Here is a 24,842-nt window from a genome sequence, read left to right as displayed (position 1 = left end):
AGAGCTCATTCACAACAGGGAGGAGGATCTCATTTGATTGTTCACAGATTGATCACAGCAAACAGGAGCTGATAAGCAGCTCCGGTAGAAACGGGGAGCTCCGGAGGTTCACAACAAAACAAAGAGAGGCTGCATAACAAAACAAAGGGAGTAATTTAGTTTAAAGCATTCTGGGATATCTCCTTATTCCCTGGAGGCCAATAAAAGCGCTGGTGTGTGTCCACACTTGATGAGCAGCGCTGGATCACCAGCGCTGCAATCGCTACACCCCAACCTGGCCAGGTGTACAGCCAGCGCTGCAGCCAGGGAGTTGCAGCGCTGGATGTGCCTTGCAGGTGTGGACAGTTACTAATTGCAGCGCTGGAAAGCCTCTACCAGCGCTGCAACTTGCAAGTGTAGCCAAGCCCTAAGAGGAAGCATAAGGAAGAATGGCACATAGATGGCACTCAGGGTAACACCTGGCCTCAGGAGAATTAGAGCCCTGCTTATGCTATGGAGTTTATAGGAATGGATGTTGGCATAGGTTCCCAGGATTGCTCAGTACCTGTGTCCTCCATATAAGGGTACACAGCAGAAAGAAAGCCAAATTGATACAGGGAAACTGGCCCTTTCTTGGAAAATTAAAATGTAAGTTTTAGACAACAAAGAGTTCACATAAATTGCACAACAGTGCTCAAATTAATATTCACTCAGGTCACTGACTAACAATTTCAGCTCTGTATTTTGTGGTTTTGCCTCTGTGCAGGCTATCTACGAACTTTAATAAAAAAGCTCAGCACAGCTGAATAAAATGGCAGCTTATCCCCAAGCCATCAAAAATGCAAAACTTGGTAAAGGCAGTAATAGTCAGCACAACTGAATACAACAAATTGGGTATTACACACAAAAACAACTTAAAGTTAAGAGTGGCAGCTGTGATGTAGACCTCTCTTTCCCCTCATTGCAGCACACATTCCCTCCAAAGCCTGTAAGGGACCTCCCTCTGAGAGAAACTTGCAGATGAAAGAAGGCTAAAATAGACTATGTTTACAATACCTCAGATATAAACATGAAAATGTTCATTGTAATTATGTACACACACACTTCAGTAAAACAGAGATGAATTATAGATATTTGCTGAAAATCTGGAAAATACCAGAATTCTAAGGGAATCTCTACACTGCAATTGGCGGTGCAACTGCAGCACATGTAGACATACCCAAGCTAGCTTTAATCTATCTAGCTCAGGTATCAATAGCAGTGTAACCACCACAGCATGGGCCTCGGTGTGGGCTGTATAAGGATCCTGCGTACATAAACACATTCTTACTTCACCCTAAAATCTGTGCTGACACGGTTATTGATTCCCATACTAGCTTTAATCTAGTTAGCTTGGAATTCAGTCAAACCTCCCATAACTGTGCAGACATATCCTAAAAGTTAAGATTCTTACCAGTTAAAATGGATGTTCTTAACATCGTATTTGCTTGGTAACAAATGAAGTAATTGATGTTAAACAATTTCAGTTATGACGCATGGATATTACATCTTCATAATTTTGCAACAGTAAACAAACTGAATTTTCCATAAAAAAAATAATCTAGACAGAGTTCCCAACCAGTTCTACTTATCCAATCAAGGAGCTGTCTGGATTAAACGGACATCCTTTCCACTGTGTTAAATACACAAGGGAACAGTAGAAAGAGCTGTAATAATTTAGTACCTCACCCAAGATAGTCGGTGTCAATGGGAAAAAGTGGAGTAGCCAACATCATACATGGGAGGTAAAGCATCCTTCTTTCCCCCACCAACACAGACAGCGGCATTGTTACTCCAGTCAGGCAAAGCAGGAACACTTACTCCTCCCCCAGCCCTTACCAGATACCAAAAAAAATGCTCCTTTAAAGCTTGACTCTGCTACCTTTACTCATGCTGAGCAGCATCAGCAATTTCAGCAGAACTGCTTGCAAAGTTAGGTTCTACTAAATGTAAAAAGGGTGGCAGAATTGCATTTGTAATTATTTCAGTGTCAGAAGCATGAAGAATGTAAGACTCAGTCTGATTAAAACAAGTAAATGATCTGGCATACAGTGGTAATGCTGTGCTACTGTAATGTTAGGAGTCATATGATTTGGAGCACAACTTTCAGGGTATGTGGCAGGGCCCATGTGTTTTGCCTGACACTGAGGAGAGTTAAGGGAGGCTAGAGCATTCCCTAGTGTATTGGGGAGTTATTTGCATTCACAGCTTCTGTTTCTTGAAGGAATGAGTTGACAAATTTGTATTTGATTTTATAGTTTTAAATAATTGGCAGGGCACTAATAGTTCGTGTAGAGATGCTTTTTATAGTTCAAACTAAGAGGAAAAAAAGTTATACTGAAAAGCCTTCTACAGACATATGAGCCATTGAAAACTCCTATGTCTCAAGTTGCTCAAAAGATCAAGTAGATTATGTTAGTGGTACACGGTGTAACATCATAAGAAAACACACCACGGTTATGTATGACATCCAGTAAGCAAAGGACAATAGCTGTAACAATATTAAGTACTAGGGTGGATTGATTTAAAACACCAAGTGGAAAGCCACAATTTATATTACTGATTTTAATCAACTTTTCCATTTGTACATCAGTTATTTTCTAAATAAAATTATACTCTCAATGGTTTATATAACCATTAAAACATGCTGATTTATAACTAAATAGAACCTTTCAACTAGATCTGGTACATTTTTGCTACCTAGGAGAGTACACCATACACATTTATTTAAGTAATTATATAGCTTAATGTTTGCTGATTCTTATTAATTGTACATTTTTAGTATGTTAGAAAGTGGTGAATGATATACAGCTTATTAACTTTCTGCTCATGATTTGTGTCAAGCTGCATTAGGATGGTAACTTAAATTTAAACACAACAGTAAATTTACTCATTGTTTAAATATTTTAAGAGATTATAATAAATTTAAGCCTCAACATATATAAAATTAAACCTACAAACCAGGTTTATTTTTAAAACAAATGTTTTTTGGGGGAGGGATAGCTCAGTGGTTTGAGCATTGGCCTACTAAACCCAGGGTTGTGAGTTTAATCCTTGAGGGGGCCATTTAGGGATCTGGAGCAAAAATCTGTCTGGGGATTGGTCCTGCTTTGAGCAGGGGGTTGGACTAGATGACCGCCTGAGGTCCCTTCCAACCCTGATATTCTGTTCCTTAAATTCTAATAATTATGAAGTCCAATTTATGTTTTATTTTTTCAAAAAATGTATTTTTATCCACCCTGTTAAGCATGGCTAATAGTAACAGGAAATTGCCACCTGTCATTTTCACTTAATGACAACACACACATCAAGACAAGTTTTCATACCAGTTTTAGATAGAGTGATCAGACAGCAAGTGTGAAAAATCGGGACAAGGGCTGGGGGCGAGGGGGATAATAGGAGCCTATATAAGGAAAAGCCCCAAATATTGGGACTGTCCCTATAAAATTGGGACATCTGGTCACCCTAGTTTTAGACCATCTGATAAAGGAGGAATACAGCTATGTTCCCCATATAATTTGACTTAACTTGTTCTAAAACACACATCAGGCAACATGTAACATTACGAAAATATCAGGCAACTTTCAGCATAGAAGAGGAATACAGTTAGTGCTTTAAAAGTAAATTAAAAAAACAAAAAACCATTACAGATCCATTAAATTCTACTTGAAAGAAAAGAAATGAAAGCCTCCTGCAGAAAAAAGGGATGTACAAGAAGACAGCATTTAAGTACACACACTCTAGATTGGAAAATCATTATATAGGGAAGTTCAGAAATAAATAAATAAAAGTAAAAGAGATGGAAGTTTACCTTTGTGGTATAATGTACACAATTAAATATCCACAAAACATGAAATACAATCTGGTTTTTTTCAAGTATGTTATACCTTTAAGCAGAAGCTAATATACAGACCTAAGTTATAGATTCCATATTGTTTTCTCTTAAGACTACATTTCTCTCAGACATGAAATATACTGAACTTGAGTTAAAAAAAGGCTAAAGGGCACAGAATAGTGAAAAATATTGAATGGTACATACAAATACAGAATGGGAATTTTACCTCTATATTCAATGTTCTTGTCCTCTTGGAAGCAGTTACAATTAAATACTCATCTCTGAGGGCACCACTTATGCACTCACTCAGCATTTAAAATTCTGAAAAAGCCACTAGCCTACTTATGATGAAAACTGAACTCGAGCTCCAAATCATATGACTCCTAATGTTAGAGTAGAACTGTAGTGCCATTATAGTTAAGGATGAGCTATACTTTGAAAAGTTCAGAAGAGCGAAAGTTACTTAGGAGCCAAAGGCCCATTTTCAAAACTGACTTAGGCACTTGAGATTGTAAATCTCACTGAAAAAAAAAAATCAATAGAACTTGGTCTTTACACACAAAGATTGTACTACTTTAACTATATTAGTTTAGTTAAGCAGCACAGCCCAATTAGCATAGATAATCACCTCACCGTAAGAGTGCTTATATCTGTATACTGAAATCCTGTTCAGCAGAGGTTCCCAAACCTGGTTCGCGCTTGTTCAGGGTAAGCCCCTGGCAGGCCGCGAGATGCTCTGTTTACCTGAGCGTCCACAGGTACGGCCATTTGCAGCTCCCAGTGGCCGTGGTTCGCTGCTCCCGCAGCTCCCATTGGCTGGGAACGGCGAACTGTGGCCACTAGGAGTTGTAAGCGGCCGTACCTACGGACATGAGTCATAATACCAAAACAAAAATACGTTTAGAGCAATCAATAGGCTCCTTTGGATATTCTTCCCTCTCTTACCTATCTGATATGGGAATCAGTATCTTTGCAGGGTCAAAATAAAAGAGGTTAAAACTCAGCGCACACATTCTCAGCTTGAAAATATTTGTAAACAAGAAAGTTTATACCTACTTGGCTATTTAAGTCCAGCAAGGGGGAGGGTGGGGGGAGATTCCCTCACAACCCCACGAAACTCTAACTTAATTTTTTAAGTTCCTTTGAATCCTTCATGAATAAATATGCATGAAATCTCACTAATCAAATGTGTTTGGGTTTTATGCTCTTTAAAAGTAGGATATGGGTAACATCCACAAAGCAACAGTTCCACTGGCTAAATCAGATTAGAGATGCACAAATAAGGCATAATCCTATGGCCTGAAATAAATCTTAAAGGGTATACTACCGGGGGGAGGGGGGGAACGTGGGAAGTTTAATATATTGTGTAAGACCCATCTAGAAACTCGAAACCCTCTGCATCAGCTAGCTGGAAGTCTTTATTCAGTGTCAACTTTAAGTAACAGATAAGGTTGGTGAGGTTATATCTTTTAATTGATCAATTTTTTGTTTAAGAAATGGCATACAAGCCAACAGCACTTATCTTTTTTTCTTTCTTAGTTTCATAAGTACTATTAATGATGGTGGAAAATTTTTTAGAATAAGGTTAATTGGTTTTGTATTCTCTCTCAGTAGCTGGATGCCTATGAAGCAATGAAACTAACAGTGGCTATTTAGAAGCAATATATATTTTGATAGTGAAATGTAACATTTTTAAAAGTTATTTAATTCCCACCAGATATTTTATAATATGTAACATGCCTTTAAAAAAAGTTAAATTAGTAAACACCAACACCACCACCTCCAAATCCTGATGTAAAACATAACGGCTAAATTCACCTCAACAGAAGTTAACTGCTAGAGATATACATTTGTAATAATAAAAAATGTTTAGCGATTTTGAAAGCAACTATAGGAGATTCAGACAGCTAGCCAAGAGGTAAAATGAATATTTTAAACGGACAGAATGAGAGCAGCCCAGAGAGATCATGGAATGGAATTCAATGGAATGTTGTTAGAAATGATCAATTAAAAGGCTTTTGTGAGAAGACTATTTCCCTGAAGGCAGTTCTTTAAACATATGCACAAACAATTAGTTTGTCAGGTTCTTGGTTGCTTGGTATTAACACAACAATTGCAAAATTCAATTTACCCACATGCCTGTAGAACACAAATGTTCTTTTTTTGGTAAGAAAAATAAAATACTGGGATTGATGACAATTAAACAATCATGGGAAAAAAACTGTCCATGTATTGGCAAGTTATCGTAACAATTTTGCAAAGTTATTGTTTCACATAATATGCAGAATCTGCGTTATGTCTGAGGAAAAAAGGAAAGTGTGCATCTAATGACTCCCCATTATGGAAGACCACTCAACTGAAAAGTCTGTGGGACACCATTATTAAACATTCTATTCTTTTCACAATTTGATTTTCCGATGGTAAAAATTCAGTACACTTACTCATTCTTTTAAAAGTTAATATCCAAAATAAATGTAAGAGTGGCCTCCTGCAAAGCACGCAGCAGAAGCAATAAATTTAATAAAGAAAAAAGAAATCAGAGAAAAAAAGAGGGAGACTTCTAAAAAGAAAACCTATATTTGTTAGTTCATTTTCACTCACTGGTTCTGTAAAGTTAGTGGGAAACAAAAGGGGAAGTCATTTGACATTTACAAAAGCGACAGCCGATAAAAGAGATCCTCATGAGAAGTGTTATAGTAAAAATAAAGAGTGCTAAGAGAAGATCTTTGTCTTTTATTAAATGAATAAAGTTAATGTTGAGACCAATAGAAAAATCCACTGGGGGAATAATGATTTTGAGAGGAACTTACAGGAAAAGAACCTGGGTATAATAGTATCCTTTACGGAGAATGGGTATTTGAAATAAAACTTAACTGGTGGTATGTCAAGGCATTTGAACACTGCAATCACAGTATAATTAGTACTATTAAGGTGGTAGAAACTGTCCAAGACTAAGGTAGAGAAGTTATTTTAATTATGCAATTTTGACAGCTACTATAGCATATCAGGTTTTTTTTTTCTTTGTTTTTTTTTTTAAGATTAACAGCTAAAGGACAATTAAGTTTTAGACATTACCCATTCAACCTCTTATTGTTGAAAGAAATAAAACACGTTACAGATGCTGCATATACAAAATGCATTTCCTGACTTGTGACCAAGGTGTCAAACATAATAATAATAATAGATTAAAGTAGTATTTATAGTGACTCAAATAAAAATTCATTTCTTCAAGTATTTCTTCCACAGAAAAGTAAGTTTTCAAATAAGCATAGGTTCATTTAATTGTGTCATTTTATTACACATCCACCTTCAATTTGGAAGTCCACACACGTGCAACAGCTTTCCAGAAATTTTAACTGGCTTTTAAGGAGTTTTTTTTTTTCCAAACATGGCTCTGCCAAAGTCAGCCCATCAGACTGACATAATTTATTTAAATGTGCTATACTTCGCTGGACAATTTAAATTAGGCTTAAAATGATCTCTTTCTTTTCACTGTTCCTGCTATTTACTTTTTGCATTTCTTTCAGCTTGGAGAATAAATACGTCAATGGTTTGAAAACACATGAAACACATTCACTGTTTCCATGAGAAATTGTTAAAATAGTTCATGAAAATATTTCTAATGGTATTCATTTAAAAAAAAAATTGGGCAAGCGAGACCCTTAGTGGCCCTTTAATGTATATTCGGGATAAAGTGTACGTGTCACCAAGTTAAAAAAAAAAACTAAGACATGTTTCTTGTATGTTTCACACAAACATTCCAGGTGATTTCTACTTTATGGGTTATGTGATATTTTAAGAAGTTCTGCGTGGTAGTCAGGGCCTGCATGTTGCGGCCCCATGCCACTTCCAGAAACAGCCAACGGCTGGCATGTCTCTGCGGCCCCTGGCACAGTAGGGGGTGGAGGGGGGAGGCTCCGCGCACTGCCTCCGTCCCCAGCACCATCCCCGCAGCTGCAGGGGCGGCACTGCACACAGAGACACACTGTCCGCTTCCTCCCAGGGATGCACAAAGATGTGCCAGCAGCCGGCTGCTTCCGGGAGCAGCGTGGGGCTATGGCAGGCAGGCAGCCTGAGCCATGCTGCGCCGCTGGCTGGGAGCCACCTGTGGTGAGTGCCTCCTGGCTGGAGCCTGCACCCGCTCCTGTACCCCAACCCCCTGCCCCAGGTCAGAATCCCCTCCTATACCCAAACTCCCTCCCAGCCCCCTCACCCTCTCCTGCACTCCAGCCTGGAGCCCCACCCCCGTGCCCAAACTCCCTCCCAGGAAAAAAAAAACTAATATGACAGCTGTTCTAAAATAAGAAGTAGGCTATTTTGAATTAACAACTATATTCTACATGTTTTAAGACTGAAATGTAACTACAGGACAGTTTTATTTTAATTAAAAAGTCAAGTTTAATACACCTCTACCCTGATATAACATGGTCCTCGGGAGACAAGAAAATCTCACCGCGTTATAGGTGAGACCGCGTTATATCAAACTTGCTTTGCCCCCCCCATTCCTTGTTCCCTGACCGCCCCCTCTAGAGACCCCTGTCCCTAATCACCCCCAGGACCCCACCCCCTACCCAACCCTCCTGTCCCCTGACTGCTCCGACCCCTATCCATCCCCCCACTCCTCTGACAGGCACTCACCGGTAGCGGCGGGAAGTGGAGCAGCCTGGCCCCAGTCCACCAGCTCCCAGCCGCAGCGCTCCGCTTCCTGCCATCGGTGAGTGCGGGGAGGTTGGGGAAAGGATCCCCCCCCGCACTCACCTGCAGCGGGAAGTGGAGCAATGCAGCCCCAGCCCGCTCCGCTTTCCTTGCCCCAGCCCCAGCCGTGTCGCTGGGGGGTGGCTGGGGAAAGGTCCTACACTCACCTGCGGCAGGAAATGGAGAGCCATGGCTGGGAGCTGGCAGAATGGAGCTGGCTATGGCTGGGCTGCTCCGCTTCCCACCGCCGGTGAGTGCGAGGAGATTGGGGAAAGGACACTCCCCGTACTCACCTGCGGTGGGAAGTGGAGCGCTGCGGCTGGGAGCTAGCGGAGTGGAGTGGGCTGGGGCTGGGCTGCTCCGCTTCCACCGCTGCTGGTGAGTGCCGGGAGATCCCTTCCCCCAAGCGACACGGCTGGGTCAAGGGAAGCACAGCAGGCTGCTCCCAGCCCCCCACTAATCCCCCGAGCCACTCTGGGACTGTGGGGCCCTCAAAAATGCCCTCCCACAGCTCCTGCCCCCCAGACCCTGGGGGGCGGAGCTCCTGACTGCCCCAAGACCCTCTTCCCCTTATCGATCCCCTCGGCCCCGGCCTGGCCCAGCACCCTTAACATGCTGCTCAGAACAGCGTGTCAGGGCTTTACCACGTTGTATGCGAACCCGCATTCTATCGGGTCGCATTATATCAGGGTAGAGGTGTATAGCATTAATAACCTCGATGCCATAATTTTGATCATTTACTTTTAAATTAGCAAAGACTTGTACACACGGCCCACACAAAATCTAATAGCCCTGGGCCCACAGGAGAATTAATCCACCCCGATGGTACTCCACAGCAAAACAGTTTAACTATACACTATTTTTCAGATTCGTAAACATGTAAAAGGTATAATATTTAAGCTGTGTGAAATGAATGAAGCCTCAACTCCAGTGGAGAAGATAGCACAGCAAAACTCTTTGGTACTCAGCTAGAATTACTGCATCTCATGACTCATCTGTTGACGAATACTACAGACAATTTTGTTTTGTGCATGTAACTCAGATTTCAACAACATGGAAAGCTGAATAAAACAGTTAATAAGCAACTTCAGGAGGGCTAAGAGTAGGGGTTTGAGGTATTGGGAATGAAGTTGATGGCTATGTTTATTGGCTGGAATATGAATACACCAATGGTATTAAGCTATTTTAATTAATTGTACACTTAAATGCTGATATACCTGAACTCAAGGTGCCCTAAGCATTGTTTGTGTTTTTAAATCAAATGTATAAATAATAAAAATCTATCTTTACACTTCCCCCATTTTAGAATATAAATCTCAAAATACAACAGGAAGCATTATTCTTACTAAATTAAAAAACTGTTTTAGAAATTATATCAAAAGACAAATATCAAATAGACAGTAATGCATAACTAACATTGAGGCATGAAACCATTTATATTTATTTCACTTTTGTATTTATTTTTGTCGTACTTGCTAGTTTTTGATTACATTTATTTTAAAAAAAGATTACTCTTGTAGTAGTGTCATAATATCATTTGTGACATCAGACCATGGAAATGCAATAAAACAAATTCAGCATTATGACTTCACTGCAGGATCAAACAGAAGGGGAACTACGAAGAAATTTCCACATAACTCTTGGAAAGGTAACCTTTTCCACTGATTTATTTCAGTCTAGTAACAAAGCTCAATTAGTCACAACAGAACGTATAACACAACTAACCAGCAGTTATATTTTACAAGTCACTTAGAGTTCAAGATTTAATTTACTATAAATTAAGTTGGATTTACTGAAGCGGGGTTAACACTAAAAAGTTAGATCAAACCAGCTGCATCACTCCAGGGTATGAAAAATCCACACTGCTGGACAACACTATGTCACTAGAATTAAAGGCAACAATGCTTTTCCCACTAGCATATTCCCAGATTCCTCTCAAATCTTCTACATGAACTAAAACAAAAGTAATTTGTGATCAACCCAAAGACACTATTTATGCCACTAACCTTTCCTTGTCAGCACTACCATGGGTCTTGTCCAATCTAGAATGTCAAAAACCAAATTAAAAATATCATCTTTCATAAAAAAAAACTGAGATCAGGTATTAATGTTTGACACAGAAAATTCTCAGCAAAGAGTCCTGTGGCACCTTATAGACTAACAGACGTATTGGAGCATGAGCTTTCGTGGGTGAATACCCACTTCGTCAGTCTACATTTTGCTTCTACATAAAGAAGAGATACATTTAGAAAAGAAAATCTCAAAAGATTTGTGTCAGAATATTGTCTTTATACATGGGTTTCATAGCTTAGTTCATGAAGTTAAGATGTTACATGATTTCAAAAAAATACAGTACAAATATCTTTTCAGTGACATATAATTAATATGTATTCAGGAAAGTAAGATAATTTAAGTCAAATGAATGTGCAAACAAAAGGTTTTCAATCAAGAACATTAAATTTACTACAAAGGTTGGCTTGCAATGCATATATACAATCAGAGTGTGGCAAGGAAGTTTAACTTCAAAACAGATAAAGACACACTATGCAAAAAGTTTACATGAATTCAGGCTGAATCACAATTGAGCGGTCACTGTCCACATGTGTTAAGCCCAACATTTAGGTTACAATTTAACAAATCCCAAAAGTAAAATATTTCTAGTGATTTTTTTTTAAAGATTTTGTTTAAAGTTAAGTGTTCCCTTGGAGGGGCATGAACTAACACACAATTACCATTTTGTGAGTGTCTGAAAATCAGAAAATGAAACTGATCAGTCTAGCTCAGTGGTTCCAAAACTGGGGTTTGTGAACCCCTGGTGGTTCACAAAATGTTACAAGGGTTTCTCAGGAAAAAAAAAATCCCTAATGGCAGACGGAGCTCTCCCTAGGAACTCCGGGCAGCACGGGGCCAGCAGCGTGGAGCCCCTGGACTTCCAAGAGTTAAGCAGATCAAAGCAAGCATATGTATCACACTGAGAAGATTTAAACTTCAAGACTTTTATAAGAAATGGAAAGGGAGGTGGATATTTTTTGCTGTTTTTTAAATTAAATAGGCAGCTAGTATTGATTTTAAAATTATTATGAAGAACAAGTTTAAGCTTTGTTTTAACGTGTGTTGTTTGTCTGGACTGCTCAAGATCTGAATGCTTGTGTAGGAGGAACCTGAGTTGGCTTCTTAAATACCTTCATGCTGTTTCACATCTGATACTCCTTGATGAAACATAGGAGCCTTGTCTCATAACAGGCCTATTCAAAGTGATACAACCTACAAACTTGAGATCTTGGAAGAGTGTTGCCATTTTCATAATGTAATAAAATACTGTAATGATAAATTAATAAATAGTGTGTAATAAGCATGTCATAAAAACAAATTTTATATTTCCAAGATACCTGCTTTTATAATTTATACTCAGGTAAGAGACAATCCCTGGAAATATTCGTTTTTAGGAGCGGGTTTGTGAGACTTGATGTATGGCAGCTGGTGGCAGAAGAGCCTCACGATCAGCTAAGCTTCAACTTCCTTTAAGGAAAAGCCCGCAAGCTGGAGAAATTTTGAGAAGCTGAATGAGGAGTAAAGGCAGGCCAAGCAACTAGAAAATTCAAGGGGAAAAAGAGGACAACTGGAAGGACAGATAAGGGTAGTAACCATCTTCAAACAATCTAAGAGCCAGAGAAAAACAGAGAATGGTACAGCTCAAAAATTCCATCCCCTTTCTTTCCATTCATTTCCAGGTGTCTATTTGCTGTCTAGTACGTAATCTGGCACAGAGGGCTATATTTACTGTGTGTGTATCATGCATAGCAGAATGGGACTCTGATTGCACTTAGGAACTCCAACCACATTACAAATGAACTGAAGGATTACAAGTGCAATCCTCTAACTCTTTCCTCTTTTAGTCCTTAACAGGTCTCAACCTGTCAGTGCCCAAGTGTAAATATCACCTCCTATAAATTTGACAACGTAATCTTATTGGTGACAGAATACATACCCCGCCAACTACCTACAACCCCTCCGATCAACCACAGTCAGTTTAGATTCTCTATTACCAGCGCCAAGTTCAAAAAACTCACGACAGAAAAAACTCATTTACATTGAGTACCCACATCAATATTTTAAAATATTTATCTAAGAAAGAGTTCCAAAACAGGCTTTAAGATTAAATAAATATGTATAAGAGTTGTCAATTTACAACTATAACTTTACAACAAGGTTTTGAAAGTGGAAAGTTTGAAAACCAGGAAGCTTGTTCCACAAACAAATTTAACCCCAACCCTGTAACACGCATCCTCCTCTGCCTATTCACCACCAGTCTCCTTATTCTCAAACCTTTCCTTAATCACTAAGAACCACCGTCTATCAACTGAAGACTCATCTAGTTCATGCAAACATTACAGCCTGACACAGTCTCACCTCCTATCCATATGTAGTACAGACACACTACTCTCTCCCCTTTATTATTCCACTACAACAGAGAGAATCCAAATCTAATCCATCCACTTTATATAAAGATTAAAATGATATTGCCTCTAACTCCATAGGCTTACAAGACCCTACCCTACAGGAACAGGCTTCACGTGCACCCTATTCACAATATGGAAGTTGGTTGGTACAATTACATCTGCAAAATCATCTTACCATAATAAGGAATGCAAGTAGTATTATTTGTAGTACAACAGTGCCTACAACAGCCCAGCACTGTCAACACAAATGCATATGAAGCCAGTCCCACCTCCAGAGAGTTTACAGTCTAAGGCCACAATCCTGCAAACACACCAGTGGGACTAGCCACAGGCTTAAAGTAAGCAGTAAATATTTGAAGGATCAGAGCCTAAGACAACATATGAAGCATGGCAGAAAATTACAATCAGAACATGTACATTATATAAATGTTCATATATAAATTGGATTTGTGTTAGTAGAGGAATATACATCAGTTACAACAGATGATGCCACATCTTATCCATTGGCCAATCCCTTGTAGGCATTGAGGGAAACATTTCAAGGATAACGTTCTATGCGAAGAAAGCAGCACAGAGTAAAGTGCAAAATGACTGTAGAAGAAAGTAAAAAATGTAGGCAACCAATGAAAGAGTAGATGGGATGGAGGGCAATGCAACAGGTCAAGGGAAGAGTTGAGAGAAACAAAGTTGTGAATGGCTTAAATAGCATGGACAATAAACTTGAACTTGATATGGGAAAAACTGAAGGGATCAAATGGAGACGAGCATTCAAATCCCTCCTTTAGGCTTTTACAGTGATAGATAGCTGACTTGAATCAGTTATTTCACTATACATATAAGCCTGGTTTCTGGCAGTGAAGACATAACTGAAGATGACTGCAAGGTTATGAGCTGGGTATAACAAAATCACAGGGGTAGGCAACCTATGGCACGCGTGCCGAAGTCGGCACACGAGCTGATTTTCAGTGGCACTCACACTGCCCGGGTCCTGGTCTGGGGGGCTCTGTATTTTAATTTTATTTTAAATGAAGCTTTTCTTAAACATTTTAAAAAACTTCTTTACTTTATAATATATAAGTAAACTATTTTTGTATGTAGACATAGAAAGAGACCTTCTAAAAACGCTAAAATGTATTACTGGCACGTGAAACCTTAAATTAGAGTGAATAAATGAAGATTCGGCACACCACTTCTGAAGGTTGCCAACCCCTGCAATATCACCATCAATCCCAATCAGTTGACAGTGACAGAGAATAAGGGTATTCAGGAAGGTCTGGCAAGAAAGATAAGGAGTTCACGTAACTGACTACAAGTGAAAATGAAACGAAGTTTCAAGCTGTTGTAATACACATGATGTGTCTAATCCCCATTAGGTAGAAATATATTAATCTTTATATTGTGGTCACACCTAATGGCAAACCAGATTGGGCCCTATTGGGCTAGATGCTGCACAGTCATAGAAAGGGGCACCTTCTTGTCCCAAGAGTTTATAATCTAAAACAGGAAGCATCAGAGTTAAGGTTGTTTGCAGACCTTAACTTCAGCATTTTTTTAGATTTCTATATTTATTGAAATTAGTGCCGGCTCTAGGCACCAGCGTTCCAAGCATGTGCTTGGGGCGGCCCTTTTCAAGGGGCGGCACTCCGTCTTTTTTTTGCGCTTTGGCGGCAGCACTACAGCTTTTATGGGGGGGAAGGGGGGGGAGGTGCGCTTGGGACAGCAAAAAACCTGGAGCTGGCCTTGATAAAAATGTTTTCAATTAACGGATAGTTGTACTTTGTAAAACAAAATTGGAGGGGCGGGAGATTTGGGTATTTTATATTCGAAGCTCTACATATATAATTCCCACTATTACATGAAGATGCATTTTTTAATCTTTACAGTATAACACCAGTAACATTCCTAGAAAACAGATACAATATCTGAATGTCAAGTCTTAAAATGAATTTACCATTCCATTAAAATCAGTGTCTATACTGAATCATACATGTTGCCTTGGGTTACATGTCATGATGCCATCATAAACATCTGCTAAAGGAGAGATAAGCATTAGCTCTAATGCACAGGTGCTCAACCTATGGCCCGCAGGCCATATATGGCCAACCATGAGGCCTGTGGCCTTTGTTAACACAATATACTAGCATTTTGTCATCATGTTTACATCATGTTAGTTATGTGTCCTATAGGTTTTCCCCATTTTCTATAATTCTGATGCATGTTTTTTGCACTGATTACTTTGTTTTTAAATAGGTTGTTTCTATGTACAGTATTGTCTATCTAAATATACATGAAACAGAATCTATTTAGCCCTCACAAGGTTGTGTTAAGGGTTATTGGCCCTCCTGTGTAGTAAGGTTGGACACCACAATGCAACTGAAAACTGATGCTCTGTACCTCGGCGGGGAACACACTGCACCCCCATGTTCATCCTTATAATATGACTGTGTGGTATCCAATGCAAAGTTTGTCATGTCAGGTGTCTTTGGAAGGCTCATGATTCACTGAGCATTGTTGTTATAGTAATGTTATAGGTTGTAATTTCATTTATATAGTTATGAGGCTGAAAATGTGTCCTCATGGCTTAAAACAAGATCAGGCAAAACTCTCCAGGAGCAAAGGGGCAGTTCACACCTCATCAGGGCATGTATGGGACAAATCCAGCCCTGCCTCACAGGAACAAAGGCACTGGCCTAGGCAGCAACAAAGGATCCACTGGACCCTCGAGTTACCCCTCTTCCCTTGGTCAGTTTGGGACTATGATGAGTCAATGCTCACCTGAGTCTGAAAAGGTGGGGGAGCCAATAGGGAAGAAAGCACATGATAAAAGGGAGAGCCATTTGCCATGCTCTCTCTCTCTCTCTTCCACCTCCATCTACAGACAACACACCAAACGACTGAAGCACTGATCAAAGGGAAAGGCCTGGCTAAAGGGCAACCAGCCAGCCTGTGGTGAGATGCATCTAAGTTTGTAAGAGCACTGAAAATGTTAAGATCTTAGAATGCATTTTGCTTTTACTTCATTTGACAAAATCTGACTTCTTGTGCTTTGACTTATAATCATTTAAAATCTATCTTTTGTAGTTGTCATAAACAGATCAGGGTTAAGGTCCCTTTTTACCTGTAAAGGGTTAACATGTAGTACCTGGTGACCACCTGACCAGAGGACCAATCAGAGACGAGATAATTTCAAATCTCTGTGGAGGGAAGCTTTTGTCTGTGTTTTCTTTGTTTGTCTAGAGAACTCTTTTTGGATCTAAGAGAGGACAGTCATGTCTCCAAGTTCTCCTGGAGTAGTTTCTACTAATTAATAGTGAGTATTAATTAGAAAGGCGAATTAGTCTTATGATTTGATTTCTATATTTGCAATTGTGTGTTTGCTAAAGGAAATGCTTTATTCCTGTTTGCTGATATTGCTTTTACTGAGAAAGGGGGAGGGGGAATTCTCTCCAGAGATTGATAAGCTTAGACCCTGTATTGTTCTATCTTGAATTACAGAGACAAGTTACTTTCTTTTTATTCTTTAATAAATTCTTTTCTATTAAGAACTTGTTTGGTCTTTCCTTGGGTGGATTCTCAGGGAAAGAGAAGGGGGAGGTATCCCTCTGTAGTTAGATCCCGGTATCTCTCCTAGGAAAAGGGAGGGGGGAGGAAGCAGGGGGAATGGTTTGTTTCTCCTGGGTGTAAGAACTCCATGGATTTGGGGCTCTTGGAATCCCCTAGGATTTTGGGGAAGGACTGTGTCTCAATCCACATTTCCTGATTGAGTGGTGGCAGCTTACTAGATCTAAACTAGGATTTTAGTTTAGAGGGAAACCAAGTCAGGTCCCCATCTTTGAACCCACAAGCTCAAAGTGGGGGTGAGACCCTAGGACATGGTGGGCAGCGAGAAGGAAACCTACCCTAAGGGTTAGGGTGGGGGGAGAATACCTGCGGGTCTCCATCTTTGAACTCACAAGCTCAAAGTGGGGGTGAGACCCTAGGACAGTAGTTAATAAATTTGTTTGATTATTCTACCTGAAGCAGTGTGTCTGCTTTGAAGTGTGTCAGAGACTCCCCTTGGGATAACAAGCCTGATATATATCAATTTCTTTGTTAAACTGACAACTCATATAAGCTTGTAGCATCCAGCGGGCATAACTGGACACTGCAAGATGGAGGATCCTAGGGTCGTGTCTGGGACCAGAGATATTGGCTAGTGTCATTTGGTTGCACAATCCAAGAAGCGGCTGGCCAAAAGTGTTCACTCACATAGCTGGGAGCAGCTTACATGCTAGAGGCTGTGCGGGAACCATCCGGGAGTGAGGCTTCTCACAACAGAGCAAGGTAAGGCTGGCTCAGAGTTGAGGATTGGAGTGACCTAGCAGATCATCGGTCCAGATAACACCAGGGGAACATCACAAAAAGTACTAATGCAATTTGAATATGGTATCACACATAATGACTTAGTTTGCCTGCCCAAAGTTTTCCCCATAAACTTCAGAGATCTCACACCTTGTAAAAGAAATGTGGGTACAGATATTTTCCAGAAGGCTTCCATCTTTTACTTATATTATCTTGAATATTTTTTAATTATATCTGAATTTCTTTTCTAAAACAACTTGGTACCAGAGGCTTCAAAAACTGTTATCTTGATATTTTACCTAATTAAATTAAAAAAAGACCAGCAACTTTATGATCTGACACTGTTACTGTACTTCTGTACTGGCTACTAAAAATGTAGCTCTTTTGCAGTTGTATTTATCAGCATGGATCAATCAATCAAAATGTGGCTTTAATACAACTCATCTGAAAACAGTGAACAATACATTTGTTTGCTTTCTGCCCTGTTCTAATTTTAGGGGTTGTACCTCATGACCTAGAATTGGTACTTCACAGAAGAACATGAGACCTCTGATGTCTCTGGAAGAAGGGTCAGAATCTGGGAGGGACCACGGGCCGTTATAGCAGGGATAAAGGAGAGACAAGAGAGAACACAGGGGGTAAAATCAAATCAAATCAGTATTTTGGGTGTCTGTATACTAATGCAAGAAGTATGGGGAATAAGCAGGAAGAATTTGAAATCCTAGTTAATAAACACTACTACGACATAACAGAGACTTGGTGGGGTAATATGCATTACTGGAATATTGGCATAGAAGGGTACAGCTTGATCAGGAAGGACAGGCAGAGGGAAAAAAGGGAGGAGGAGGTGTTCCTTTATATATTAAAAATTTATACATTTGGACTGAGGTTAAGATGGAAATAGGATACAGACTTGTTGAAAGTCTCTGGATAAGGATAAAAGGGCTTTAAAAAAACCAAATAAGGGTGATGTCTGGGTAGGTGTCTACTACAGACCATCTAACCAGGAAGAAAAAGTGGATGATGCTTTTTTTAAACTAACAAAATCATCCAAAGCACAGGACTTGATGGTGATGAGGTAGTTCAACTGCACATACATCTGTTGGGAAAATAATAAGGCAGGGTGCAGATTATCCAACAAGTTCTTGGAATTTATTGGAGACAATTTTTTTAGTTCAGAAGGTGGAGAAAGCTACTAGGGGAGAGACTGTTTTAGATTTGATTTTGACAAATAGGGAAGAACTGGTTGAGAATTTGAAAGTGGAAGGCAGCTTAGGTGAAAGTGATCATGAAATGGTAGAGTTCATGATTCTAAGGAATGATAGGAGGGATAACAGCACAATAAATATAATGGATTTCAAGAAGACTGACTTTAGCAAACTCGGATCTCCTCGGAAACAAGTCTAAAGGGAAAAACAGTTCAAGACAGTCGGCATTTTTCCAGAATCACATGATTAAAGGCACAAAAGCAAAAACGAAAGATAAGTATAGCAAGAGACCATCCCATCTTAACCAGACCTTCAGTGATCTGAAACTCAAAAAAGGAGTCCTACAAAAAGTGAAACTAAGTCAAATTACAAAGGAAGAAAACAAACAAACACAAATATGTAGGTACAAAATTAGAAAATTCAAGCCACAAAATGAGATTAAACTAGCTACAGACATAAAGGGTAACAGGAAAACATTCTATAAATACATTAGAAGGAAGAGGAAGACCCAGGACAAGGTAGGCCCATTACTCAATGAAGGTGGGAAAATAACAGAAAATGTGGAAATGGCATAAGTGTTATATTACTTTTGTGTTTCGCTTTTCACCAAAAAGGTTAGTAGCAATTAGATGTCTAACAGTGAATGCCAGTGAAAATGAGGTAAGATAAAAGGCTAAAATATGGTAAGAACAAGCTAAAAATTACCTAGGCCTTGTCTACACTACACAGTTTTGTTGGCAAAAGGCAGTTGAGGTGCACACACTATAATGCTCCTCGCTAACAAAACTCTCCTGCTTTGCTGACAAAATATAACCACCTTCACAAGAGGCGCAGAGCTTTTTGCGGCAAGGTTAAATGGACAAAAAGTCAGTGTAGACACTGCATTCATTATGTCATCGTAACTGGCCTCTAGGAGCCCACAATGCTCACCATGACTGCTCTGCTCACCCTTTTGAACTCTGCTACCCTGCATCCAGCTATACAGGCACACGCCCCTTCCCATTCAAGACCCAGGAAGTTTTGAAATTGCTCAGCATAGAGAGCTACTGCCCAGCTGAGCACGCCGGCTCCTCGCAGCAAACACACTCCACCCTGGACTACAGGGGAGGAGGTGGATCTCCTTGGTCTGTGGGAGAACTCAGATGGAATCATGGCATCAAAACACCAACACAGAATCCTGCTCTCCCTGGCACTAGGACCACAGTGCCAGACAGTGTGGGCTGCTGTTGGGGAGGGGTGGAAGGAAGACTACTGATGTTCTGTGCAGAGCCAGGGAGGGAGGTGGGATCTGATGTCAGAGTGTCCCTCTCCTCCTGCCTGTGTACCAGTCTCTGCTGAGTTGGAGTGAAGGGACAGGGAAACACCAGCTGTCTATGCACCAGCTTATGCCTCAGGACTGATTGCTTCTAGCTGTTGTATGAACAAGTGTTCAGGCTTGTGAACTCTATACTTAAAGAGACAGCATGCCAAAATACTCACTCCCCCCAATACACACACACTCTCACTGTCTCTCTCTCTCACATACACATGCACTCCTTGTCACAAACTCTCCCCCTCCTCACCCTTCTGTGGGCTTCTTGTGTTAGTGTTCAGCGATGTCAGTTTGGTCTTATTTCTGTGTTACTTTCAAAAGAGATTAAAATGTGTTACTTTTCAGGCACACACAGCAATCTTTACAAGGTTCATAGCACGGTGCAAACAAACAATGCCAGGCTTAGCACACTACAGCAACACACATTACTGTGGCTCAGTATTAATATGCTCCTTCAAGGCATCCCTCAGCCAAATAGCTCCCCATTGGGCTCCTCTTATAGCCTTGTGTTCATAACACATGGCACAATGTGAACAGCAATGCAGGATCCATGCTTTATGACAGAGATGACTGGGTTGCAGATTACCAGGGCAGTTGAAAAGCAGCTGGCAATGTAGCAGGATGCCCATGGAATGATGGGATTGAGAAACCTTCATCATGTGCCACTGTATCTGCCTCCATGAGGTTCTGTAAGCCCTTTCTTAACCACCCTGCACCCAACTGCACAGTGTGGTAGCTTCCCACACTGCACTGCTCTGTGTCGATGCAAGAGCTGCTATTATGACGCACTCCACTAACACAAGGAGCATAATGTGGACATGCAACAGTAGTTTAATTACAGCTTTGGCTGTACATCAGCATAACTTGCATTGACAAAACTCTGTAGTGTAGACAGAGTTAGACAAGTTAGATGTTTTCGAGTCACCAGGGCCTGCGTACCAGTCTCTGCTGAGTTGGGGTGAAGGGACAGGGAAACACCAGCTGTCTATGCACCAGCAGCTATAGAAATACATCCTAGAATACTCAACTTGCTGACTGAGGAAATATCTGAGCCATTAGCAATTATCTTCAAAAAGTCATGGGAGAGTTTCCAGAGGACTGGGCAAGTATAGTGCCAAAAGGGAAATAAGGACAACCCCGGGAATTACAGACCAGTCAGCTTAAATTCAGTACCCAGGTAGATAATAGGGGCAAACTATTAAGCAGTCAATTTATAAACATCTAGAAGATAAGTAAAAATCAGAACAAATTGTATGAAACCAATCTAACAGCTTTCTTTGCCAGGGTAACAAGCCTTGTGAATGGGGGGGAGTGGGGGGGGGGAGCCGTAGATGTGGTATAACTTAACTTTGGTAAGGCTTTTGATACTGTCTCACATGACCTTTTCATAAATAAACTAGGGATATGAAACCTAGATGGAGCTACTATAAAGTGACTGCATAAGTGGTTGGCAAATGGTTCCCAAACAGTTATCAGTTGTTCACAGTCAAGCTGGAAGGGCATAGCAAGTGGGGTTCCACAGGGATCAGTTCTGTTCAATCTCCACATCAATGATTTAGACAACGGCATACAGTACACGTATAAAATCTGTGGACAATATCAAGCTGATAGGGGTTGCAAGTGCTTTGAAGGACAGAATTAAAATTCAAAATGATCTGGACAAACCCGAGAAATGGTCTGAAGTAAGTGGGATGAAATTCAATGAGGACAAATGCAAAGTACTCCACTTAGAAAGGAACAAGCAGTTGCACACAGACAAAATGGGAAATGACTGCCTAGGAAGGAGTACTGTGGAAAGGGATCTGGAAGTCATAATGGAGCACAAGCTAAATATGAATGAACAGTGTAACAAAAAAAGTGAACATTCTGGGGTGTATTAGCGGGAGTCTTGTAAGCAAGACACGAGAAGTAATTCTTTCGTTTTACTCCACGCTGATTAGGAATCAACTGGAATATTGGGTCCGCTTCTGGGCACTACATTTCAGGAAAGATTTGGACAAAGTCCAGAGGAGGAAAACAAAAATGATTTAAGGTCTAGAAAATATGACCTACAAAGAAATACTGAAAAAATGGGTTTGTTTAGTTTGGAAAAGAGAAGACAGAGGGAACATAACAGTTTTTGAGTAGATAAAAGGTTGCTAAAAGGAGGAAGGAGAAAAAGTGTTCTCCTTAGCCTCAGAGGATAGGACAAAAAGCAATGGGCTTAAATTGCAGCAAGGGCAGTTTAGGCTGGACATTAGGAAAAACTAACTGTCACCATAGTTAAGTATTGGAATAAATTTCCTAGGGAGGTTCTGGAATCTCCATCACTGGAGATTTTCAAGAGCAGATTAGACAAACACCTGTCAAGGATGGTCTAGATAATGCTTGGTCCCCTTCCTTGAGTGCAGGGGACTGGACTAGAAGACCTCTCAAAGTCCCTTCCAGTCCTACAATTCTAGGTCAATTCCTGTTAACATAAGAACATAAGAACATAAGAAAGGCCGTACCGGGTCAGACCAAAGGTCCATCTAGCCCAGTATCTGTCTACCGACAGTGGCCAATGCCAGGTGCCCCTGAGGGAGTGAACCTAACAGGCAATGATCAAGTGATCTCTCTCCTGCCATCCATCTCCATCCTCTGACGAACAGAGGCTAGGGACACCATTCTTACCCATCCTGGCTAATAGCCATTTATGGACTTAGCCACCATGAATTTATCCAGTCCCCTTTTAAACATTGTTATAGTCCTAGCCTTCACAACCTCCTCAGGTAAGGAGTTCCACAAGTTGACTGTGCGCTGCGTGAAGAAGAACTTCCTTTTATTTGTTTTAAACCTGCTGCCTATTAATTTCATTTGGTGACCCCTAGTTCTTGTATTATGGGAATAAGTAAATAACTTTTCCTTATCCACTTTCTCAACATCACTCATGATTTTATATACCTCTATCATGTCCCCCCTTAGTCTCCTCTTTTCCAAACTGAAGAGTCCTAGCCTCTTTAATCTTTCCTCATATGGGACCCTCTCTAAACCCCTAATCATTTTAGTTGCTCTTTTCTGAACCTTTTCTAGTGCTAGAATATCTTTTTTGAGGTGAGGAGACCACATCTGTACACAGTATTCGAGATGTGGGCGTACCATGGATTTATATAAGGGCAATAATATATTCTCAGTCTTATTCTCTATCCCCTTTTTAATGATTCCTAACATCCTGTTTGCTTTTTTGACCACCTCTGCACACTGCGTGGACATCTTCAGAGAACTATCCACGATAACTCCAAGATCTTTTTCCTGACTCGTTGTAGCTAAATTAGCCCCCATCATGTTGTATGTATAGTTGGGGTTATTTTTTCCAATGTGCATTACTTTACATTTATCCACATTAAATTTCATTTGCCATTTTGTTGCCCAATCACTTAGTTTTGTGAGATCTTTTTGAAGTTCTTCACAATCTGCTTTGGTCTTAACTATCTTGAGTAGTTTAGTGTCATCTGCAAACTTTGCCACCTCACTGTTTACCCCTTTCTCCAGATCATTTATGAATAAATTGAATAGGATTGGTCCTAGGACTGACCCTTGGGGAACACCACTAGTTACCCCTCTCCATTCTGAGAATTTACCATTAATTCCTACCCTTTGTTCCCTGTCCTTTAACCAGTTCTCAATCCATGAAAGGACCTTTCCTTTTATCCCATGACAGCTTAATTTACGTAAGAGCCTTTGGTGAGGGACCTTGTCAAAGGCTTTCTGGAAATCTAAGTACACTATGTCCACCGGATCCCCCTTGTCCACATGTTTGTTGACCCCTTCAAAGAACTCTAATAGATTAGTAAGACACGATTTCCCTTTACAGAAACCATGTTGACTATTGCTCAAGAGTTTATGTTTTTCTATGTGTCTGACAATTTTATTCTTTACTATTGTTTCAACTAATTTGCCCGGTACCGACGTTAGACTTACCGGTCTGTAATTGCCAGGATCACCCCTAGAGCCCTTTTTAAATATTGGCGTTACATTAGCTAACTTCCAGTCATTGGGTACCGAAGCCGATTTAAAGGACAGGTTACAAACCTTGGTTAATAGTTCCGCAACTTCACATTTGAGTTCTTTCAGAACTCTTGGGTGAATGCCATCTGGTCCCGGTGACTTGTTAATGTTGAGTTTATCAATTAATTCCAAAACCTCCTCTAGTGACACTTCAATCTGTGACAGTTCCTCAGATTTGTCACCTACAAAAGCCAGCTCAGGTCTGGGAATCTCCCTAACATCCTCAGCCGTGAAGACTGAAGCAAAGAATCCATTTAGTTTCTCCGCAATGACTTTATCATCTTTAAGCGCTCCTTTTGTATTTTCATCGTCAAGGGGCCCCACTGGTTGTTTAGCAGGCTTCCTGCTTCTGATGTACTTAAAAAACATTTTGTTATTACCTTTGGAGTTTATGGCTAGCCGTTCTTCAAACTCCTCTTTGGCTTTTCTTATTACACTCTTGCACTTAAGTTGGCAGTGTTTGTGCTCCTTTCTATTTGCCTCACTGGGATTTGACTTCCACTTTTTAAAGGAAGTCTTTTTATCTCTCACTGCTTCTTTTACATGGTTGTTAAGCCACGGTGGCTCTTTTTTAGTTCTTTTACTGTTTTTCTTAATTTGGGGTATACATTGAAGTTGGGCCTCTATTATGGTGTCTTTAAAAAGGGCCCACGCAACTTGCAGGGATTTCACTTTAGTCACTGTACCTTTTAACTTTTGTCTAACTAACCCCCTCATTTTTGTATAGTTCCCCCTTTTGAAATTAAAGGCCACAGTGTTGGGCAGTTGAGATGTTCTTCCCACCACAGGGATGTTGAATGCTATTGTATTATGGTCACTATTTCCAAGCGGTCCTGCTATAGTTACCTCTTGGACCAGCTCCTGCGCTCCACTCAGGATTAAATCTAGAGTCGCCTCTCCCCTTGTGGGTTCCCGTACCAGCTGCTCCATGAAGCAGTCATTTAAAG

The 24,842-nt window shown here is 40.3% G+C and overlaps 1 protein-coding gene across 3 annotated transcripts in view; it reads right to left on the bottom strand.

Annotated features, from left to right (window-relative positions):
* The window catches only part of CLCN3 (chloride voltage-gated channel 3), a 116,636-nt gene that overhangs the window by 90,226 nt on the left and 1,568 nt on the right, over positions 1–24,842 (bottom strand). Inside the window, exon 1 of one of the 3 annotated variants that reach the window (XM_045018390.1) lies at positions 10,555–10,572. The exons of the other annotated variants lie outside the window; for them this stretch is intronic. The gene's annotated coding sequence lies outside the window, so the exon portion shown is untranslated. Of the gene's footprint in view, positions 1–10,554; positions 10,573–24,842 lie in introns of those variants that run through there. 3 annotated transcript variants of the gene reach the window in all.

This window comes from Mauremys mutica, chromosome 5 (assembly GCF_020497125.1).
Source record: "Mauremys mutica isolate MM-2020 ecotype Southern chromosome 5, ASM2049712v1, whole genome shotgun sequence".
NCBI lineage: Eukaryota > Metazoa > Chordata > Testudines > Geoemydidae > Mauremys > Mauremys mutica.
Note: the sequence above shows the minus strand (reverse complement) of the source record. Positions and strands in the feature narration are given on the sequence as shown.